General features: G+C 39.0%; 1 long non-coding RNA gene across 3 annotated transcripts; it reads left to right on the forward strand.

Moving 5' to 3' along the window:
• Window positions 1-745: 745 nt before the first annotated feature.
• LOC121032996 (uncharacterized) lies at window positions 746-15,860 on the forward strand. 3 transcript variants are annotated; one of them, XR_005791647.1, is made up of 3 exons: window positions 746-4,390; window positions 4,849-4,958; window positions 15,740-15,860. It is a non-coding gene; the product is annotated as an uncharacterized LOC121032996 (long non-coding RNA). The 3 variants fall into 3 exon arrangements; XR_005791646.1 differs by lacking the exon at window positions 15,740-15,860 and adding an exon at window positions 8,926-9,558; XR_005791645.1 differs by lacking the exon at window positions 15,740-15,860 and adding an exon at window positions 6,889-7,146.
• The last annotated feature ends 7,553 nt before the right edge of the window (window positions 15,861-23,413 follow it).

Consider the following 23,413-nt stretch of genomic DNA (forward strand, 5'->3'; position numbering starts at 1 on the left):
CTATATTCAATTAACAAAACAAAACACAGTCTCTGCCACTTTACACTAGACTATTTTAGAGCATTTCAAGATGTTTCAGAAAACACGCAATCACATTTGAGATTCAAACAATTCTCTCCGCTCAGAAATTGGCCCATCTATTTTCTCGTACCCTAAATGGTGACTGGTTATAGGGAAAGCTCATGAACCCTTATGGAGAGTGGTGGCTGGTTTACATGCTATCTTCATTGGTCTTGGCATGTTCCTTGTCTGCTTGACCAAGGCTGTTGGCTCTCAATTCCCAAGACTGTTGGCTGTCTCACTCACCATAGTTTACTCCACATTATACAGAGTCTGGGGGTATAAACACGTGCAGTCTTGGGTCAACTCCCTTTTGCCAGAGATGTTCTTCCATTGTGCTACTTCCTGTTCCATCTTGTTCCAGTGTTGGTTCGAAGCACTGTGTGAATCAGTCTCTTCCACCAATCTGAAATAGGAGGCAGGATGCAAGTCCTCCCTGTTTTGGATTTTCCTCTCAAACTTCATATTTTTATCTTATAATTTTAATTTTATTTTATTTTTATGATGTTCATTTTAAGAGATAGAGCGGGAGGGTCAGAGAGAAGGACAGAGAGAATCCCAAGCAGGCTCTACACCATCAGTGTGGAGCCTGACATGGGGCTCTAACTAGCCAACTCGCAAAGTGTGAGATCATGACCTGAGAGGAAATGAAGAGTCAGATGCTGAACTGGCTGAGCCACCCAGGCGTCCCTCTCCTTTCTTTCTCCTCTCCTTTCTTTCTCCTCTCCTTTCCAGTGGAACAGAATGTGTAATGCAGCAAAGAAAGTAACCACATTAGGAAGAAAGGAACATCATCAACACTGTAGTGAAGAAGATTCCTCTCTTTTGACGGCTTTTAGTAAAGTCATGAGCATGACTCATGGTGATACCATGTAGGTTCTATGTCCATTTTAAACCCATCATTATGGAAAGGAAATGGAACACCTTAATTGGCCAAGCCTGAGTTAAATGTTAATGTTAAAGAGGTAGTAGAAATGAGATACAGAGTGAGTTAGCTTCATCCAAACTGGATAGAATATCAGGGAAGAGAGTTTAGAAAGAAGGAAGAGATTTATAATAAGCTATGCACAGTTATGCTTTGTGTGCATTATGGATACAGTGGAATGACTAATTTTACAATTAATTTACATTAATTTCCTTCTACATACTTGGAAAACCCAAGGTATAGAAACATATAAAACAAGATACCTTTATCTATCTCCCTCCCTTCCTCCCTCTCTCTCTCTCTCTTTCATCTATCTACACTTTTATTTATCCCAGCAACTTGGCCTTTATTATCCTAACGAAATAAAATCCTCAGCCTTAAAAGAAAGTTAAAAAAAAAAAAAAAAGATAATCCAGTACTTCTGAGTATCCAAGGTCTTGGGTTCCAATAATAGATTTCACTTTATGAGATGTTTTGGTTTTTTTTCCAACTTATACATTAACTTTTCAGTCTAATTCCCAAGTAAATTATCCCCTCCACATCATATACCCTCCAATATATATGCATATATATGAGGCCATTCTTCTGTGTTCGAAGCCTCATAATCAAGAAATGAGTTAAAACATCTATCCTAACGAGGTTCCTGGGTGGCTCAGTCTGTTAAGCTTTCCACTTCAGCTCAGGTGATGATCTAACAGTTCGGTTGGTGGCTTCAAGTCTCACATCGGGCTATGCACTGACAGCGTAAAACCTGTTTCACATCTGTGTCTCCCTCTCTCTCTGCCCCTCTCATGTGCACTCTCTCTCTTAAAACTAAATAAACATTAAAAAAAACAAAAAAATCTACCCTAGTGACATTCTACCTTGAATTTTGGCAACAACTTCAAATTATGTTTTTTTGTTTTTGGGGTTTTTTTTGTTTTTTTTTGCTTTATTTTTGTACTTAAACTCTATTCTGCGGTACCTCATGAACACAAATGTCTTTTACGCAATTTTATGCAGTCACTCTATTGTCCTGAAGATGGAAGCCAAAGTCCTGGGTCGAAGATGTAAGATTTTCACCACTTGAACCTAATATACATTTTGTATGGATTAAAAAAAAAATGCAAAAGCCTAACAGCTCCATACATCAATAGTTCTAAAAATGTAGGAAGCCTAACATTTGTAGATTTTGCTAAAAATTGAGAATTCTAGGCTTTACCAGATCCAGATACTGATTCAAGAGGTTTGGCATATGGCCATCAAATCTATATTCTAAGTGAACATTTTTGTTAGTCAAGATAGGTTAGTTTCCATTGCAGTAACAGGCAAACCTCCAAAGTTGATATTCTACTTGACAAAACATACAAATAGGTCAGTTAGATACTCCTCTCTAGGACCAACGCAGAAATGTTACCATTCACTTCACCTGAGGAAAAGAGAATGTGTTGAACTGCTTACTAGCCCTTAAAACTTCCCCCCGGAAATGTTTTTATTTTATTAGATGAAACAAGTTTTGTGGCAATATCTAAACTCAAAGTGATAGGGAACTATTTGGTGAACAGTATTTATGTAGCTATTCTGAGGACTTCATTTGAAGACACAGGTACCCTATTATTTATTCTGAAATAGCTTGTTCATTAAGTTTCAAAACCTGCCTTCAGTTTTCCTCAGTGCATTTGAATACCCATTGCTCATGCTGAATTTTTCTTCTGTTTCTAGGTGCACAAGAACTTCCAACTATACGTTTATCTTCTGCAACTAAGAAGTCAAAAGACATTTCGTGCTCAATAATTTATTTGCTTTTATTGTATTTTTAATGCTCAACTTGTCAAAAATCATTAATATATCTATACCATAAAATATAATCTTATTTTTAAGAAAAAAAAATCTTTCAGCAATCAATTCAGGGCAAAAGAGATATCAAGAAAAGTAGTCTTATCTGCTCAGTGGACTCCAACTATTAATAGATTATTTTCCAAAAATTTCTTTATAAATCAGTTGTTTGAAAATCTTTTAGATTTCTCCAGTGGGACAATATTATAGCGATTGAGATTTCTGGGAGAGTATTCCAATGCCTATTTAACTCCTTAGGCTATATGTTCAAAATGAAACACTGTAAAGTAAATTTGTATACTATAAAACGAAACACCTTTACAATGCTACTAATTCAATAAAACAAACAAAAAAAGTGCTAAAATTCAAAGAATATATTGTCTATATTTTAAGCTAATACTGAGACAAGCTTTTTTAATTAGGGGAGAATGAAAAGGTAGGTAGAGATTTTACAGATGTTTTGAAGGGAATTAGGAATATTTTCAAGGATTTATATGTTATTGGCAGTGGTTCTTGATTATTCCTAATTGCCACTTCAAATTATATGATGTTCTTGCCTTAAAACAGGTATGTCACTAACCACTAAAATTTCAAACAATGATTATCCCACTGTTTGAATCATGATTGCAATAATGAAGGTGAGAATAAAAAAGTTAATGAGGAAGGAAATAAAGAGAGAAAATACACCATACTAACTGGGAAAGAGTTTTAACAGATAAAGGAGAAAACAATAAAATGCAAGTGGATGTGTTCTGTTGTGAAACATTATGTGAGGGGGAATACCTGAGCTGGTACTGGTAAACTAAAGAGGAGAAAAGGAGCAGGCTCCATTTGAGAGAAGAATAAAGTTGGTTGTGGTATAGAAACATTGGAGTCAGACACCTTAGAGCAGGAGACAAGGGAAGAGTAGAATTACTCTCTTGATATTTAAAGTAATGAGTCTGAGTGGGACTTGAGCTTGTACAATGATGTACTGGGTGAGAAGCAGACAGAGGAATGAGATAAGAAGGGGCATAAAAGAGCTTTTCTTTAGTATTGAACGATGATACAAGGTATGTGTCATCTATTCAGCCTCTTGAAGTTGAGGCAGGGGTTCCCACAGCCCCACACCCTGTTAATGAGCCTAGCACAGAATCTATACCTGCTTTTCATTTGTCCATCCGTGAGGTCTGACAGCCTTCTGCGTGGTTAAGTTAGCTTTATGCCTCCACCTCCCAGCCCTCCTATTTTACCTGAATCCCATTTCTGGGTGCAATCCTGGGAATTTCCTCCGAGGAGATCATAAATTAGATTGGAACTAGGACTATTAACAAACACAAAACCAGGGAAAAACTGGATTTGCAACAATCCCTGGGGGCCGTGACTTTATTCAAATGAATCAAGTGTGTATTGAGTGCTGACTTCTGGATCAAATGCTATGCTATGAAATTTCACATTTATAATTTCTATTTAACATTTAATCAGTTTTTGGTGATTATATTTTCAGCAACCATATACAGGTGCTAGAGGGCTAACTGGCATAGATTCAGGTTCAAGTTAGAGAAGGCAGAAACCAGAGCAAGATCATGACAGCTGGGGACCACTGGAGAGGTAAGCCTGAGGGCAAACTCTGAGATCTGAAAGTGTACCTTTTGAGTCCCTGTCTTTTCCCACTCCTCCTACCTTGGATACACCTCAAGGAACCATTGCATATCAAAACCAACTATTAGAACCTTCATCACATTGACATGTGAGTGAAACCCCCTTTAGGTACCAGCAGTCTAAGAACACCAAGCAATTTCTTTTGAATGAAAGCCTTGGGATAAATAAATCCACTCATTTACGTATTATTCAGTCATGTAATGAACACCTTCTACATGCCAAACACTAAAAAGCTAGTCTTTCTGTTTTATTTGCCAATAGAAGCTATGAATGGCACACTGCAATTCCAGATACTAGGTAAGAAACATAAGTTTGAAGGATGAAGATATCAAGGCCTCAGTCTCCTCTGAAATCAGATCACAATGCTCTATGTCATCAGTTTCCCTTTATCTTGATTACATGTCCAGGAACACTGACACTCTAACAACAAAATGGACAACTCCAGTGGACCAAAATAAGTTGACTATACCCGAAATGATGGAAGAAACGGCGCAAACATTAACCCTGAAGGGAGAAGGTAAGTACAGATACACACAAAAGCTTGAGGAGTCAGGGAAGCCACTTAGTCATGCAAATGCAGAAAGAACACATCCACATAGGTTAGAAGGAGTAATCTAAGCTTCAAAACTATAAGAGATTGCCAGTAGGAAAACACACTATGGAATGCAATGTGATGCAATGGTAAAAAATTCAAAACATTAGTTGTATTTTTTTAAAAAAGTATTATCTATCTATCTGGGAGACAATCACGTTACACTTTAAACAGCACAATTTCCCAAGATACCCCAGTCCTTTCCTGGAGCATGGAGGTGTGTGTCTATTCTCCTCTGTGATAGGGCAGTGGGTTATAAGAGCCTCAAAAGTCCAGGTGTTGCTATACAGCAGCTCAAGGTCAGGATGGGAAGGGCGTCTGTCAGGTCTTCTCTGCCTAGAAATATCTCACATCTTCTTCTGTCACTAAATTGTACCCCAAGCCATTCATTCTTTTCCTATATCAGGACCCAGTGCTGTCACTTCTTTTGGAGACACACATATTTCCAGGAAGAGCAGGAAACTTCTAGAAGTCAGTTCAGTGTGCCTGGGTGGCTCAGTCGGTTAAGCGTCCAGCTTCAGTTCAGGTCACCATCTCACAGTTCATGAGTTCGAGGCCCCCGTCGGGCTCTGTGCTGACAGCTCAGAGCCTGGAGCCTGCTTCAGATTCTGTCTCTGTCTCTCTCTCTCTCCCCCTCCCCTGCTCACGCTCTCTCTCTCTCTCTGTCTCTGTCTCTCTCTCAAGAATAAATAAACATTAGAAAAAATTTTCGGGGCGCCTGGGTGGCGCAGTCGGTTAAGCGTCCGACTTCAGCCAGGTCACGATCTCGCGGTCCGTGAGTTCGAGCCCCGCGTCGGGCTCTGGGCTGATGGCTCGGAGCCGGGAGCCTGTTTCCGATTCTGTGTCTCCCTCTCTCTCTGCACCTCCCCCGTTCATGCTCTGTGTCTCTCTGTCCCAAAAATAAATAAATGTTGAAAAAAAAAATTTAAAAAAAAAAAAAAAAAAGAAAAAATTTTGAAGTCAGTTCAAGGTTGTGAATTACGTTATCAGAGAGCATCCTCCCACCTGCCAAGCTCACACCTTTACTGTAAGCAAGGGAGCCAGGGAAAACCAGACTTGACAGAAGCTCTTCTGTGAGGTCACTGTGCTCCCACTGGAGTTTGTGTGTGGGTTAGGCTAATATCTGAAGATAGCAGATAGATCACTAGTTCAGCAGTTCTCAAAGTGTGGCCCCCAGAGCAATGACATCAGTATTGCTTCAGAATTTGGTCGAAATGCAAATTCTCAATCCCTGTCTCATGAATGCTGAATGAGGGACCCTGGGACTGGAGCCCAACAATATGCGTTTCCACAAGCCCTCTAGGTGATTCTAATTCATGTTCAGGTTTAAGAAACGCTGACCCCTCTGGCAGCTCCACTGGGGATCTACTCTATATTGTGGATTCAGGTAATCACCAAAGAGCGAACGAGTTTCTGATGCTTTCCTGAAATCAGATTTTGATGTCATGGAGAAAGGGCTTGAATAAAAGCTTGCAGAGCCAGGAGATGGCAGTGGCAGCTGGTGGGGTGTAATGAGACAAAGGGCAAATGCGGATGGTGTGAAAGGAAGTTCAGGAACAAAAGAGCAGAAAAGGATGAGAGACTGCAGGAAGACACAAGCATTACCATTTTTTCTAGCTTAGTTCTAGCTTAACTTCAGTCTTTTCCATGATCGAACTTTACACTGGTGACTACTGGGTCACAGACCTGGATTAGGGCTGCACTGGGGACCATTTTACCCAGGGTTTTTATTTTTCTGTCTGTAAAGGCAGTAGCAGCAGGTTAAGCTGCCTCCCCGTTTGCGAGCTTTCTTCCACCCCAACTTGTGTTTTCCTTTCTTTTTGTAATGAATTCTGATGTACTTACATCTTTCCAGGGATTAGGCCTGACAGCAAGAGCCCACAATAAAGTGAGCACGAGGTCACACAACAATATATGGGGAAGAATGAACTACAATTAAGCCAGCATAATTGCATACAAGCAACACCCTCCAAAGTACCGAACAATAAATCTTTGGCTCAAAGTAATGAGGGATCGGGAGATGAGAACATTGGAACAGCTCACTCGAGCAGTCTTAAAACTCACCCTGGAAGTAAAACACATAAGAAGTTACCATGGATTCCCACGCCTGAGAAATCAGGCTGACCCCCAAGATGTAAGACCTGGAGTTTCTAAGGTACATCATTTTTGCCAAGCACTTAATTTCCTCCTAGCTTCTTGTTGGATAACAACAGACTTGCATCTTAAATTTTTAAATGTTTTATTTATTTTTAATATATACATAGAGAGAGAAAGTGTCAGCAATGGAGGAGCAGAAAGAGAGAGACACAGAATCCAAAGCAGGCTCTAGGCTCTGAGCTGTCAGCACAGAGCCCAATGAGGGGCTCGAACTCACAAACTGTGAAATCATGACCTGAGCCAAAGTCAGACACTCAACAGACTGAGCCACCAGGCGCCCCCAAACTTGCATCTTTATTACTGGAGTCAGAGTTCAATTACCAGGGTAATGGAGAAGAGCCTTATCAAGAACGGCCCAAACATAAACCTAATCAGCACAATATTCAATTTAAGTCACAGTTCATTCTGTGCATTAGTAGTTTCATCCCAACAACAAACTGAGTCATATACTTTGCTTCAAATGATTTTTAAAAGTCTCCAGTCCCTCCAGAGTAGAAACAGTTTTCTGTTTAAGTATCTTTTTCTTACTGAAAGTCATCTAGAAAACCGACCTACTCCCAGAAAGGAGATGCAACCGTGAGGGGCTTGGAGGTCCATGATGAAATGAAGACAGTTATCACTTTTCATTTCTTCCTGGTGGAGGAGCAAAGAAGCCATCATGTGACAAATATGGAAAAAGAACAGAGAGGGGGAGGGAAAATGGAGCTTCCTTTTCCTTCAGAAATTAGTTGTCTATTTAGGACTCTAGAGCACAGTATGAAGCATCTCTGGCTTAGTATATTTGTTCCTATATTACTTGTATCATAAAAACCTTCATAATTAGGACATTAGCGAACTAACAACTCAATCACTCAGATAATATGAGTTTTTAGTAGGCTCCTAAATGTGGCCTAGTCATTACCCAAATGGGTCACAGTTCTTCCCTTTCCCAAAGAATGTATATTCTATTGTAGGGGCGGGTTGGATCAAGACCAAGAAACCTGACAAATCACAGACTAGTTAAGTGTCTACACTTTTTGCTATGAGCTATGGATTATAGAATAGAAGGGAGACATATAGAGAAACTACCACAGAACAGAGAAGCTGAAAATACTAAAACTGAGATTGACTTGAAATTAAACTCCTTTACTCTCTCCTCTTCCTGGTACTTTCCATGCAAACTTGGAACAGTAGGCTCCAAGTTTTAAGGCAAGTTCAAGGCCTGCTGGAACATTAATCTCACCAGGGGCTTTTTATTTATTTATTTTTATTTTTTAAACATACTAGCTTTTTGTAGGATACACAAGAAATCATCTAACTTTTAGTTCTTATCAAGAAACTGGGTAGAAAAAGTCACCAGACTAGTTGCAATCTTAAGAAACTGTGGCTTTTGAAAAATATCCTAAGTGAAGAAAAAGAAGAGACCGAGAGAAAAGCACAAAGAAACAGAGACAGAGATATAGAGAGAAAGGTTATACATCAAAGAAGAGAGGAGAAAAAAAGTTGAGAAGAAAAATTCAGGATATTTGAAATATTTCATTTTGCGTAAATGAGTTCTTATGTTTTAGAAGCATATTCTGTGTGCTTGTGTGTGTGTGTGTGTGTGTGTGTGTGTGTGTGTGTGTTTATGAGTGTGTATTGCCAGTTGTCTAGTTGATCTCTCACCTTATGTATGATTGGTTTTATAACTGTTATTGGCCAGTTGTATTCGAAAACTGGTCTCACGTGTGAAAACCTTTTCTACTCACTATAACAGGAAGAGAAGAGTCATATGTCTTTTGGCTTCATTATGGTGACAAAGACAGTTCTGGACGCCTTGCCCATGCTTGGTACCTGCTAACCTATTGACTCGAATACATGCGGTCTATATACACGGGCTCTCTTTTGCTTATACAACCCAAAGTGAGTTGACTTTGAGGCCAGAAGCCATAGACTTGAAAGGTAAAGTCAGAGACAAACGAGGCTGAAGCTGTAAGGACAAAGGAAATTAGGGGACCCTTGCTTACCTCAGATACAGAGCAGGTATGTGTTAGAAATGTTTGTGCTTACTAATTAAATACATTTCATTTCCTCTTACATCTTTTTTGCTTAACTAAGGAGAAAATGTGCATTATTTATAGGAACTAAAGATAATGAAAACACAAAGAAAAGGAACCATTTTGATTCAAATCTTGGCAAATATCCAACTTGCAATAACTTGAAGATTTCATATTATTACGTGCACACACACACAAAAATAAAGCCTAATGCTCATCCAAGCATATTTCAATCAAAACTCTCTCTGGGAACCTTCCTACTGACAATACAATTTCGTGCAAAATAAACAATAAGATGCAAAAACTACAGTAAGCAGTTTAGGAAATTACATATCAAATATCTTCTTAAGAGCCTGGGGGTCTTACTGAGCAGAAATTTTGCCTAACAAGTCTCATTGCATATGCAGATTTAAATAATTCACTTGTTTAAGAAATCTCCTATTCTCTATTTACTCAAGCACTTCAGCGATGGGTTGTCGCCAGAAGTCATGCCAAGAGTCAAAGGGAAAAAAAGGTTATTTTTCTAGTTTTGAAGGAAGCGATATGAAAATAAGTAGCAAAGCTAGGATTCTGCATTAAAGTCAGGTAACAATAGTATATTCAGTCAAAATCTGTTCTCCATAAGTCTGATTTCAGAAACCTGTATCATTCATATAGGTATATATACACTTACACTAAAATATGGTGTGGGTATGATTAGCTATGTAGCCCACTGGTCTCCTATCTCTCCTAATATATAGGTGAGGATCCCAGAGAGAGATGTTGTCCAAGGTCACAAGACCAGTGAATATAAGCACTGGAATGAGACAATAGAACTTCCAAAGGTTGGTTGCTCTTTTCACTACTCAAAGATACCTCACAAGGCATCCTGCATATATGAATAATTCTACATAAAATCTTAAGTGTGTGTGTGTGTGTGTGTGTATGTATGTATGTATTTTCATAGACTTCCAAGCTATTTAGACTTTGATTAAACTGAATACATCTTTAGTTCTCTCATGCACTCACAGAATTTCTCTGATGATTTAGCCAATAATAGAATAATAAAATAAAAAGACAACAACAATAAAGCAACCAGGTCTGTTCCAAAGGAGGAAATTAACAAAATCAATGTCTACAATACGCAATGTACCGAGGTAGCTCTTCAAAGGTTTTTGGTCTGAAAGTCCAGATAAAAATGGTTTGATTACTAAAATTCTTAAACTTTCAAAACATGGATTTTTATTTCAGGCTAATTTTTTAAATGTCTGTTTGTTTTTGAGAGAGGAGAGACAGAGCACATGAGCAGGGGAGGGACAGAGATGGAGGGAGACAGAGAATCTGAAGCAGGCTCTGCGCTGACAAAAGAGAGCCCAATGTGGGGCTTGAACCCACCAACAGGAGATCATGACCTGAGCTGAAGTCATATGCTTAAATGACTGAGCCACCCAGGTGCCCTTTTAAGTCTAATTTTTAAAAGAATTTTTCAAGTAAACATGTATTGGAGGGAGTATAAAAACACTGCTTTCACCACCTCTTTTTCAGATAAAAGTGGCCCACAGAGTCTAAAGCAATCGTTGATAATGAAAGTACACAATACATGTGGGCTTAGTTGGGTGTTTTATTCTAATTTCCAGACCCTATTTCACCCTTTCAGTTTTTCTCTGTAAAACTCTCACAGGCATTTGACATTGACTTTCTCTGAAAACAAAAACAAAAACAAAAACAAAAACACTGGGCCTAGGACAGTGGGAAATCCAAAGTAGAAGGCATTGTCCTGCCTCTGGTGGAGTTCACATACTTGCTGGGATAAGATGACCTTTTTAAATTGAAATGTTATTATCCAGTTCAAGGCCGTATCTCACTGAAGGGATTTGGAACAGGTCTCCGCAAAAAACGTGCCACTTTGTTATGTGGACTATTTTGAACTGAAAACAATTGAGTCTCTGCAGGCTCAGGGGAGACTTCTGCCCCTCCCTTAACTACCTAAAGAATCTAAACTGGGGGTCTTTCCCAGAATAAGAGCTATTATCAGAGATAAATTTTATCTCTGAGTGACCCATCGATATGGCAGGGCAAACATCTAATTATCAAACATTTGTTCTTTTTATTGCCCTGTGAATTGGTCTGTATTGAATTGCCTTCCTCCCCTTTAAAGCCCTAGGCCACTATTCCACTCCTTAGCTCAGCCTCAACTGAACCCACTTGTCTTTGGGACTCACATTTTCTGATGGGGCTCCTGTATATATGTGATTAAATTTGTTTTTCTCCTGTTAATACGTCTCATGTCAACTTAATTAATTGAATAGCCAAAAGAACCTAGAAGGGTAGAGAAAACATTTTTCCCCTCCTATACCAGTGAGTTGATGTTATTTTACACAAGGCAAAGAAACATGACATTTGAGCAGCTTTTCCTCAGTTACTGAAAAAAAAGCTTTTTTTTTTTTTCATATTATAGATGACTCATGGACCTTTATTGCTTAGCCCTATAATTTTAAAGATCCATAATATAATTACTAACTAGGAGTATAATCTTTCCTCTCTGGTAGTTAATGTTGGAGGAGTATTGGAAAGGGGGACATGTCTGGTATTCAGCCCTTCAGGAAATGTCTAAGGGCTGGATCAAAGGATCAGTTGGAGCCTGCCTCTTGTATGCCTCAATTTCACAGAATACCTCTTCGAATTTTACAGTCTTTTCCTATCTCTCATTGCACTTAGTATAGAATTGCAAATTCCTATTGATTGATTAAACCAATTTAGACTGGTTCACTTGCAGATGGCCCAAAGGGAAAAACACAAAAACAAACAAAACAGAAAAAAAAGTCTAAGTCCTTTCACTTCCCAAGCCTTTGGGCTCTTTGTACTACAGAGAACAATGCTCTTCTCAGTTATTCTGTTTCTTTTTTCAAGAGTCCATATAGGTTGTTATTGTTTTTAACCCCACACGACAGGAGAATATAAAACAGGCAGTTGTTCTAGTAATTTTCAGTTTCAGACTGAGATCTTGATGCCTTTTTCCATGAGTTATTAATCACAGGATAATGGGGCAAAATCTCAAACACACGCTACCTTCTGATGAATATAACTAATTTCAGTTTCAAGAAAAGACACAGCTAACTCTCATTTCTTTAGAACCTCATGAACTGTGCACACACCCAATACAACTGGGACTTGGAAAAGGACCCAGAGGGGATTTGGGAGGACAAGAACTGAAACTAATGTGTGACTTACACATGCACATATTCTGATTGACTCTGTTCAACAGGAAAAGGCAACTTCATTTAAAATTCATGTCATGCAGAAAAGGAAAATATCTGTTTTGGGTAAAAAACTGTGACCATGTTTTTACCCATGGTAATATTAATTTCTCAATTTCCAAGCAATCAGAAACATAGAAAATGTGTCTAAGTTGGCCACATGGTTCATTGAGTCGTGGACTATGACTCTGTCATACCCATGTTTCGGAAAATGATTGTTATTCTTGGCATCAGATTCAATGTTTGGAGGACTGTTATTATGGAGCTGTTCCTTGATGATCCATTTTACTATTATTATCTGCAAATACCTTATACAAAGTAATTATACACTCACTATTTACTTTATATCATCTCTTGGGATTATGGGATTCATCCCTCTATTTCCTAATGATCAAAGAGATTTTCTCCATATATTTTATTAATTTTCTAAATTCATAATAACTGAGAGGAGGATTTTATTTTTCAAGTGATATATTTCATTATTACATGGACATGCTCTAATTTCAACTAGTCACTCTTTATGATTTAATAGAATTTTAAATGTCTATTCTTAAGTCTTTGATGAATGGTTTTTATTATTTATTTGTTTAAAAATTGTTTTCAATGTTTTATTTATTCTTGAGAGAGAGACAGAAAGCATGAACAGGGGAGGAACAGAGCAAGAGAGGGAGACACAGAATCTAAAGCGGGCTCCAGGCTCTGAGCTGTCAGCACAGAGCCGGATGCGGGGCTGGAACTCACAGACCATGAGATCATGACCTGAGCCTAATTCAGATGCCCAACCGACCGAGCCGCCCAGGCGTCCATATGAATGGTTTTTAAAGTGTGTTTCTAGATCCTTTTCCAGGGTCAAGGCTAAAAAGAGGAAGGAAGGGGGAATAAGTCCCTTCCTCCTAATCAGGGTACTCCTACTTTCACTTTCACACATTGGGCTACATATTTGAAAATGAAAGTTATATAAACACCAGTCAAGACTACAGAATTTTAGCTCCTTCATTAAGTAATATATTTATTATATATTTAGGTCATTTACATGTAAGGAAAGAATGTAAAATAATTATCCCTTCATCTCTGAGTCTCTCCCTTTCTAAATCATACCCTAAAGAGTGCCCTGTTTCTGCTCCCAACAGCTTGTTTACATGCCTGTTTGTCCTACTGCAATCATTTATTTCCTATCCTCCACATGACAACATGACTTTGTTGAGGGCATAGATTTTTCACACTCTTCTTTGTATACAGAATATCCAGCACTAAAGAAGAGCATAATAGATGTGTAAATCAAGGTGCCAATTGAATTTGCTCTAATCTGAGCAGAAAACCTAAAGAACTGATGTAAAATCCACTCAAAGTAAGTAATCACGTGGGAGAAATACTTCCCCAACCACACGGAGATTGTATACTCTCTCCACAAAAGACTGTGGGAAAGACAATAATCATATCATTGAAATAGTAACCCTCTGCCACTCAAGACTCAATCATCTGAGAGATGAATTGATTCTTTCCTTCATTCTTTCGTCAAATGCTCCTTACAAACCACCTATATACACAGAGCTGTGCTAAGAACCAAAGATGAAGATGTGCTGTACGTTTCTAAGGTCCTCATAATATAAATTGGGAAGTAAGGAGAACAGACCTACCTAGAGACAGAATTAAATTGTAGTTCAAGGCAGGATATACAGATAGCCAATTAGTTCTAAGGAGAGAATTGTACTCCAGGAAGTTTCAGGAGACACATAGAATAGTTGGGAACAAGGGCTTTGATTATGGAATGGGGGCGGAAGGAGGCCTTTGCAAACGACTGAGAGAAGAAAACATGTCTGCGAGCATGCGTCCAAATGGAAGGAAGTGATAAAAGGCGAGACTGGAAGGGTATGTGTGTGTGTGGGGGGGGGGGGGGGGTGGAGATGTAGAGGGCGGCAGCTCCAAATTATCAAGAGACTACCAATGGAATCCAAATAGCATGCCAGGAGCAAAGGTTCAGGTTCGATTGCTTAGTATTATTATAGTCCGCTATTATACTAGGCTTTGCTGGTGAGTTACCACCTCCTCCAAATACACTCACCAAAAAAACAAGACAAAATGAAACCATGTATATAGCGAATTCCCTGCACCTCTCCAAACAATTACAAAGAAAGCATGAGCACTATGCTTCTGCAGTAAAAATAAAACAGGAAAGAAACTGTAAAAAAGTATATGCAAGTCATTAAACATTGATATAGGTGAAGAGAGCAAGATATAAAATCTATCCTTTTTTGTTTGTTTGTTTTTGTTTTGGTCTGATTCTTACCTACCCAGCCTATAAGCAAAGAAATTGGCCCTTTAAGGTTCTAAGTGATTCTAAGTTACTGCAACCCAAAAGCTGTGGCTCTTACCCCAGACATTTTGGGAGTAATACCCAAATTTAAACAGGAGGGCTAAACTGAGATTTGGGGTAAGTTCATTTTGTAAGGGAGGAATCTTAGAACCAGAGAGGAGCTTTCTCTGGTTTGAAGATCTGATATCCTCTCATTTGAGTCCATGGTCACGGGTGCTGATCTGTTTGTTCTATCCAAATGGCCAGCTACAGCGTTCTGGGCCTCCTTTGTGCTCCCCTCTTAGTCTGGAAACACAGGCCAATTTAGCAACTAGGTCCTGGAGTGTATGCCTGTGAAGAGAGAACCTGGGTGTTTGGGAACCCGGTAAGTCTTCTAGCTCCAGCTGTAGGAATTTTCAGGCTTCTTCACTCTGCTCTTTTTTATATAGGGGGTTTCTACTTGCGGACTAGAATTTCAATGAGCCCCCATCAGGAGAGAGTTGGTTAAACATACACATCCTTGAGAGGGCTGTCTACTCTCCACCCCTAATCTCTGCCTTGATAAATTTCCCCAGCCTGTTTGAAGAAAAAACAAAATAGAACAAAACAAAGCAGGAACCTACAATTTCTTTTTCACTCTTTTAATTTGAATACTAAAACGAACCCCTTCCTATAGGTTTGTATGTATTTCCTCTTTTGTTATCCCTTGATATTTATAAGCAGGGGTATCTGAATGGGATAAGAAGGGAAAGAAAATAAAAGGAGCACATTTCGCGCTTGGATGTTTCCATCATCTTTCTTCCCCATCTAAAAAGAAAAATCAGCTGATTATTCAAACTTAGATGTAAATGTTTAAAGTGTTAATGAGTCAGAGATTTTGCATTTTAAATACAGAGATCAAATCCTTAAAGAATAGAAACTTCCATGGGGCTTTATGAACATCACTGAATTTGTGCTCCACTGTTTCTGAAAGCAGACTGAGTGGGCAATCTGCTTGTCTTTCAGGTGGAAAAAAGTAATGCTTCCAAAACTCAGGCCAGGAACATGTATCCAGAGCAGAGCGGATTTGCCTAATTATCACCCTTGGAGACTCACTGGAGTAGCAGAAGGCTGGGTCTGCTTCTCATGAAGGCATGTTTTTATTTATTTATTTTGATTTACAGGTTAAAAAAATATGAAGAATCCGAAACTTTCAGACCAAACAAAAACTCTTTACTTACAAAAAGAAAGGCTTAAATGGGGTAGAATTTAGGAAATCTCAACTTTTAAATTCTTCTTCCAAATCTAAATCTACTCATTTCTCTTTTTCCTCCTTAGATTTCCTCTCCCTCTTTTCTCTTTCTTCAGATATGCTCTTTTTTAAAACTTCTTTCTTTTTATCTTATAGTCTGTCTCTTCCAGGGGTGTGCTGATAATACAGCAACTAACTCTCTGGAAAACAAATGAACCATCCTGATTTGTGTTTGTGACAGTGCTGATTCCATGGTGTACACCCACTATGGCTTAGTTGGTTTTGGTTTCTCTGAGCAGGCCCCAGACCCCACTATTTCCCTCAGTTTCTCTCTTTCTCTGTCTGTCTCTGTCTCTCCTCTCTTTCTCTCTCTCTGTCTCTCTCTCTCTCTCTCTCTCTCTCACACACACACACACACACATGTAAAAAGCTACCCATCAGAGGGATAAAGAGCTTATGAACAGAGAAGAAAACCCTGCAACCAAAAAAATATATTCAAGAATTCTTCCTCTTATTGAAGTGTCATTTTGGTCTCCTGGTATTTGAAGTTTGGGGCCAGCAATGTTCTACCTCTTTTTCTGTAGAGTTGGGGAGAAAATTCAGATCTCAGCTGGGTTCTCACATTTTTTTCCTTCTAAGAAAAAATGAGCCCTAGGGAAGAGGAGAAATCTGAAGAGTTTATGTGTGTGTTTTCATTAGTTGCTTTGAGATTCAGAACTTTTGTTCTATTGCCACTTTAAAAAATATTTTTTTCTCTTTAAGTCAGCAGGGAACTGGAGATGATGAGCCCAGGACTTGGTTTCAGCCCTGGGGCACAACATCATAAGATTTAAATAATGTCTTATAGGTTTTCATACCTTTTTTTCCCAGGGAGTTCTAAGCATGTTGAAATGTGCAAGTTTTGCTCTCAGTATTCATTTCCCACTGGCTTTCTTTCCTTTCAACATTTCCTCTTCTCAAAGCCTTTTCTCTTTCTTTCCTTTTCCTTCTTTTCATTCCCTTTCCTCTTTCTAATTCCTTTTTTCTCTATGTCTTCTTTACTATCACCCTTTCCCTTTGCTTTTCTGCAGTCCTCTTTCTAATTTTCCTTTCACCTCTGACTTCACTGTTTTAAAAAATCTTTACCCAGACTTCTCTTACATAACAGCATCATGCAATAATTCCTTATTGCAATTACATGGAAACATTTTCCAGCAAGGAAAAGGTCATTAACATAAATCATGAGAATACCCAAATAGGAGTTGAAGCTAGAGAAGGAGACGGGGCATTCAGTCCAAACTTTAAACAAACACTGGGGGTCAAAGTCAATTAAAGTGTGGTTGTCACTAAGGCTGCTTGCCACATGGTTCTGCTTCTCCCTGGCACATGGCAGTATTGGGCTGCCCTTTCCCTTTAAGTTGGGTGTGACCCTGGAACAGGCTTTGGCAGGTAAAATACGAGCTGTGGCAATATTACTTCAAGACAAATGTTTCAAGAGCTGATGCCAGGAGCGTTTACGATGTTCAGGGTGGTGGATGCTCAGTCAGCATGGGTCTCAGAGTGAGGATAAAGCAGGACAAAACCTCCTGAAGACCTTGTGGTGGAAATGTAAAATGAGCAAGAAATAAAATTTGTTTTAAGACTCTGAGATTTGGAGGTTGTCGCACATACATACATGAGATAGCCTACTCTGAAGAGTGCTGTAACCAAGAGAAGAAAACATAACATAAGCTATTGGCTTTCAGAGATAAGAGTGTAGAGGCTCAAAAGAAAATGAAAAATGAGGTTAAATTATTGTCACTTCAAGGAAGATTTCCCCAAGAGTATAAAAGATGGCTGAAACTAATCCTATATTTTGGATGAATACAGAAAGTGCTAATTCCTGTTGTCCATGCACATGACATATTTAAGGGCCAACAAATACTTCAGAGCATTTGCAAATGTTGCTGTAGCTAGCCAAGAGGAAAATGTGCCTTGTCAAAAGTGTTTTCATCCAAGATCTGAAAATCACTGCTAGATCCAGCGCAAGGCCCATGCCAACCTAAGATGTAAGTGAGCCCATTGCTTTCTCACGTTATGGGATGGGCAATATTCGTTCACCATTTTTACACTGTATTCATTAAAAATTTATCAGATATCTGAGACTAAAGTAGACTTTAGAGTTTTAGTTTTGTTATAGTTAATGAAATACGCTGGGAAGAGTATCAAACAGGAAGTAAGAAAATTTGAGCACCTGCTCAAATTCTGCCACTAAATAAATGTTTTAGGTAAATAAGCCTGAGCCTCAATTGTTCTTATTTGTAGAATGGGGGATGGTCTCTAAGATTGTATCTATATTGAATCCCCTTGGTTGCATGTATAGAAGACACAGCTTATAAGAAATACTAATAATTGATCCTCAAAATGACTGTGCTTTTCTGGAAGAAGACAGTCCTGTGCTATTCCATCAGAGACTGTCAGGCACTCTGAGAGATGTGATTTTACCCGATTTGCAAGCTAACAAGTTAGCGTGCCGTACCTTTATAGATATGGGCAGAAGACATGTCACTCCTGAGTCAGAGACAAAAGATTTTACTGCTCACAGAAATAGCAGCAATGAAAATATCAACAACTCTTGTGATGGTTCCTTAAGACTCAGTTCCCAAAGGATGATGTAAAGAGGACTGGTGACCTCTATACATGGAGTGGGTCACATTTTTGGAGGAAAACTCTTAGCTTACAGAAGCCAAGTCTTTTATAATGGACATTAAGCAAGTCTGCCCTTATCCCCAGAGGGAGACATTATCTTTATTATACTGGGCAGGAAGCATGACTGCACTTTGCTTTGGAAGGAAACACTATCTCTGTCTTCCAAGGCAATAAGAAGACTTGTTCTTTGTTCTGGAGGGAGATACCACCTCTGTCTTCCAAAATAGTTCACTATACAGACATCCTTGAAAAGATAATCCAGAACAGAGGCACTCAGTGTGTTTGCTCATTACACATGCAGAAATATGTGAGATAAATATGTAAGCAAATAAGTCTCCCCTAAATAGGTACCCCTTATTTTTATATCATCTTGGCTTTTGGAAAATCTTTCCATCAGAAGGCCACTCCATTGACCACTTTGAATAATCTGACAGAGGCTGGGGCCAAATCAGCTCAGTTCATGTCATACAGCATTTAATTCAGGAATCCAACAGGATCCCAGGCAGGACGATGGTGTCAGTCTGCAATATTTGACCCTGAACCATATCTCCAAGTTCTTATTCCCAACCAATTAAACACAGATCAGGCCATTAGAGTCTACCTTAGAAAGCCAGGTGACTTGCTCCTTAAGTTTCTGTATTAACTTTTCTACTTGGCCCAACGTGTTAATGTAGGTACAGCAGACTTATTAGTGGCACAGATGCCACTTGGACTTGTAAAGAGAAATTGTATGCTAATTTTCTTATGCATAGTGATGGCCGACAAGTTGAGGCTGACCTGAATGCCTCCTAGGACCAAGGTAATGTCATTGATCACTTTGAGTAAAGTGAGGGACAAATTTTGCACCTCCTTTTCTTTAAAAAAATTTTTTAATGCTTATTTACTTTTGAGAGAGCGAGAGAGACGAGACAGAGCACAAGTGAGGGAGGGGCAGAGAGAGAGGGAGACATAGATCTGAAGCAGGCTCCAGGCTGAGCTGTTAGCACAGAGCTCAATGCGGGACTCGAACCCATCAGCCATGAGATCATGATCTGAGCCGAAGCTGGACACTCAACCAACTGAGCCACCAAGGCGCCCCTGTATCTCCTTTTCTAATTAGACGATCCACATCATATATATAACACCCAGCAGATGCACATAAGTAACGAGATAGAGGATAGTTATCTCTCTATTTCACAGCCAAATATGAAAGATTTCAAATCATATCTGATTATGAAATTGCTAGAACAATGTCACACTAGAAAATTATAAATGATATATTTATTTACTGTCTAAATTTTATAATTTAAAGTTTCCTGCTGCTGAGGCTACTAAGTAAAATTCTTACTCCTTTGTAACTCCTAGGTTATTAAAAAAAAAAAGGTGAGAATAAAAGTTCACAGAACATCATGTTGGACAAGTCCTATTTGTAGCCAGAGTAGATATTTCCCCACATGTGTGCAGATAAGTATCTCTGATCTAAATACATTCCTTCCATGGGGTTCCTGGGTGGCTCAGTCAGTTAAGCGTCTGACATCAGCTCAAGTCATGATCTCATGGTTCGTGAGTTTGAGTCCCGCATGGGGCGCGTGGGGCTCTGTGCTGACAGCTCAGAGCTTGCAGCCTGCTTCAGATCCTGTGTCTCCCTCTCTCTCTGCCCCTTCCCCATTCATTCTCTCTCTCAAAAATAAAATAAACATTAAATTAAAAAAAATAGTTTCCTCCTGCTTGCATACCACTGTATCTGAAATTTCCACCATTAAATACAAATTTGTTTATATCTAAATCTAAGATATATATTCATGTATATATAATTTGCTTATATCTGTATCCGTATAAGGGAGAGAATCTTGTTTAAAAACAATATCCTTAAGAAGAGAAATGGTCTCACGTCATTATCCACACATTTTTCAATTAATGTGAGACCTTTTCCACTGTGACAACACCTATTTCAAGGAAATTTCTTATGAAATGAGACCCTCAACAGGTCAGTTTGGGGATGGTTATGACAATGAAGAAAGGCATGGGGTGGGGAGGAAAATAGTGGAAGTTACAGGTTGAGAACACAAGTCACCAAGACACCCTCAGAGGAAGGGAGGGGAGGTGGGAAGACACTGTGGAGACCAGACTGTGTCAACATCTCAGTTTTGTCTAATAATGCTCTTTTGAGATATAAGGGGTTGCTAAATGACTGAAGTGTGGAAGCCCTGCCTTTCCTGTGATGGGGTATACCAAAAAACCATGCTGGCTCCTTTTATTTCAAAACAATGTTGACCCATGTCCAGTGAGATTCATCCACAGCCCATCTCTACTGACTCATATAGCTATAAGGAAAGGTTCATCTCTACTGACTCATATAGCTATAAGGAAAGGTTCACAGATCAATTCAGAATAGCATAATGGCAAGGTGCACAAAGAAACAGAATTGAGAAATATCATGTAAGGCTTCTAGCACCCTTTAAAAAATGTTAAAGCAAGCCAAAAACAACAAACCAAAAAGGGTAAAGAAAAAGAAAAAACAACAGTTTGGAAATCATTTTTAGGGGGAGTCTGAGTGCAAGACCTCTACACCAGGTGCATAGTAGGAGAAAAACATAACCTTTTGTCTCTCAGAATGATAGATGGACGATCATGAAATTGTAGAATCTGGAAATGGTTTTTCCCACCACTGCCTGAATACCTGGCTCCTGCATCTCACATCCAGAGCCCAGATTTCATACCTCAGAAGCTAAAGGGAGGCATGCGGGGCTCAGCTGTCAGTCTGTGTTGATACGATGCGGCAAAGGCTGTTCAAATGGACAGATTTTCACTGGGATTATGCCTAACTGAATCGTTAGTCACTCACCCTTCGTGGCTTATCTGCTTTAATTTGTTTATCTTGTTTGGTCATTAGTTTTGTCTAGATTTTATATTCATTATTCTGTATCGTATCTCTGACATTTCAGTTTAGGAGGTGATTGTTTACCATATACATTGATTCTCCCAGGCCCTCAAATATTCCACAATCGATGCTAACAAGATAGTAACTACGAATAGTCATTATTTGGCTATTTTGGGACACTCTCTCCTTCTCATTTTAATGCATTCTTATGTTTCCAGTCTCCAGGGGACTCTCACATATTCCTTTTGAACCTTTACTCTTTAATGCTATCCAGACAGAGCCTTTGTACCTCTTTGGAATGAATAAATACAGACTATCTCAGGTGATTTAAATCTCTCTCTCATGTGCCTTTAAAAATGCACACTTTGCTTTTATCAATCCCATATTTTGCACTTTCAAGAGAAAACACTGCAACTGGCATAGGTTCCCTTATCAGCCTGTATTATAGATGAGGGGACCAAGTAAGGACAGGCTTGTCTTCTAGGTTCCTAACAAGTCACAGGCACAGCGAGAATGTATTATGGATGTTGTAGATCATTTGTCTGGCCTGTTTGCTATTGTAGTTTTTGTTGCTAGTTTATCTATTTACTGCACCTGGAGTTTCCATGTGGCCTTTAATTGGGACTGAGTAGGAAACAGGTACTCCTGGGGCCTAAGTGAATCTGCACAGTAATGGGTTTCCTGGGAGTTGGCTAAGCCTAGTGCAACCAACACCCCGGCCCTAAGGGAGAGACCGGTAGGAACAACTGCCCCTTTTACACTCCTTTCTGTCTTGACAATTTTGTTTTCATAGTGGAATTATCGCTGGTGTAGCTGTCATTGTTTGTGGTCAGAGAAGTCTGGGATATTGAAATACATCCCATATATTGGCAAAACTGATACACAGAGCACCCTGTGTCTTCATGCTGCAACTTTCACATAATGATTATATGATATGATATATGATATGATATGACGATATGATATGATATAACTTGATATGAATACAGACAAGCCGGCTCTAGATGGCTATGGTTTCATGAGTAGACCTAAAACAGGTTCTGCACCACACTATTCAAAAAAGATCTTACCTATTTATGTCAAACTGCTGAGACATCCTAGCAAAACAATAAATGCAAAATGTGGCTGACTTCTGCAAGATTGTGTGAGCAGTCAAGCACTCTGGCCACCTGCCAGACCAGCCAGCACAAGGACTATTGCATTGTGCTTCACTGCAGTCTGCCCCGAGATTTGCTTGGGAAGAGACCGAAGATGGAAAAAAGAGGAGGGCAAAGCAAATCTTTCTCCTAAGCATCACATGAAGCCCATACACTGGTGGTTGAATTCTGAGCACAAATGTGACCCCCTATCCATAGCTAAGCTTGTTCGCAATATTCTGTTGTCATCTCTTCCCCAACCACCAAAAATACAAAAACACTTTGAAGGAGATGATAAACCCCAAAGTAGAATACAACGCAGCGTATGAGGAGTCCTGATTAACTCGGTTAGATGTCTAGTCCAGGGAACAAAATATTCAACCTTTAAATAAATACACAATAAAAATAGCACACTCTTACTACAGGGTTACTGGACTGTAGCAGTAAATGAACTGAATAAAATTTTATGGCTTCTTAACATGCTGAGGTTTTCGCAGTGTCTTCCATCTTGTAGCTTAACAACACTTTGCAGTCTGCTATCAGTGACACTAATAGTGCAGATGAAAATTTTATGAAAAATGGGAAATCTACATTGGTTTTATATTATGTCAGTGAAATGAATAAAGATCATATTTTGGCATTAACAGCTAATGGTGAGAAAAGAAGTGGGGGCAGGTTACTCCTTTTTTGGCCCCGGAATTGATGTTTTTTAAAGAGTCGGCTGTAATTATGATATTTGAATGTCATTATCATTAAACTGATGAATTATTTAGAAAGAAGGTGAA

Source organism: Herpailurus yagouaroundi, unplaced genomic scaffold (genome assembly GCF_014898765.1).
Source record: "Herpailurus yagouaroundi ecotype Mexico unplaced genomic scaffold, PumYag 142, whole genome shotgun sequence".
Lineage (NCBI taxonomy): Eukaryota > Metazoa > Chordata > Mammalia > Carnivora > Felidae > Herpailurus > Herpailurus yagouaroundi.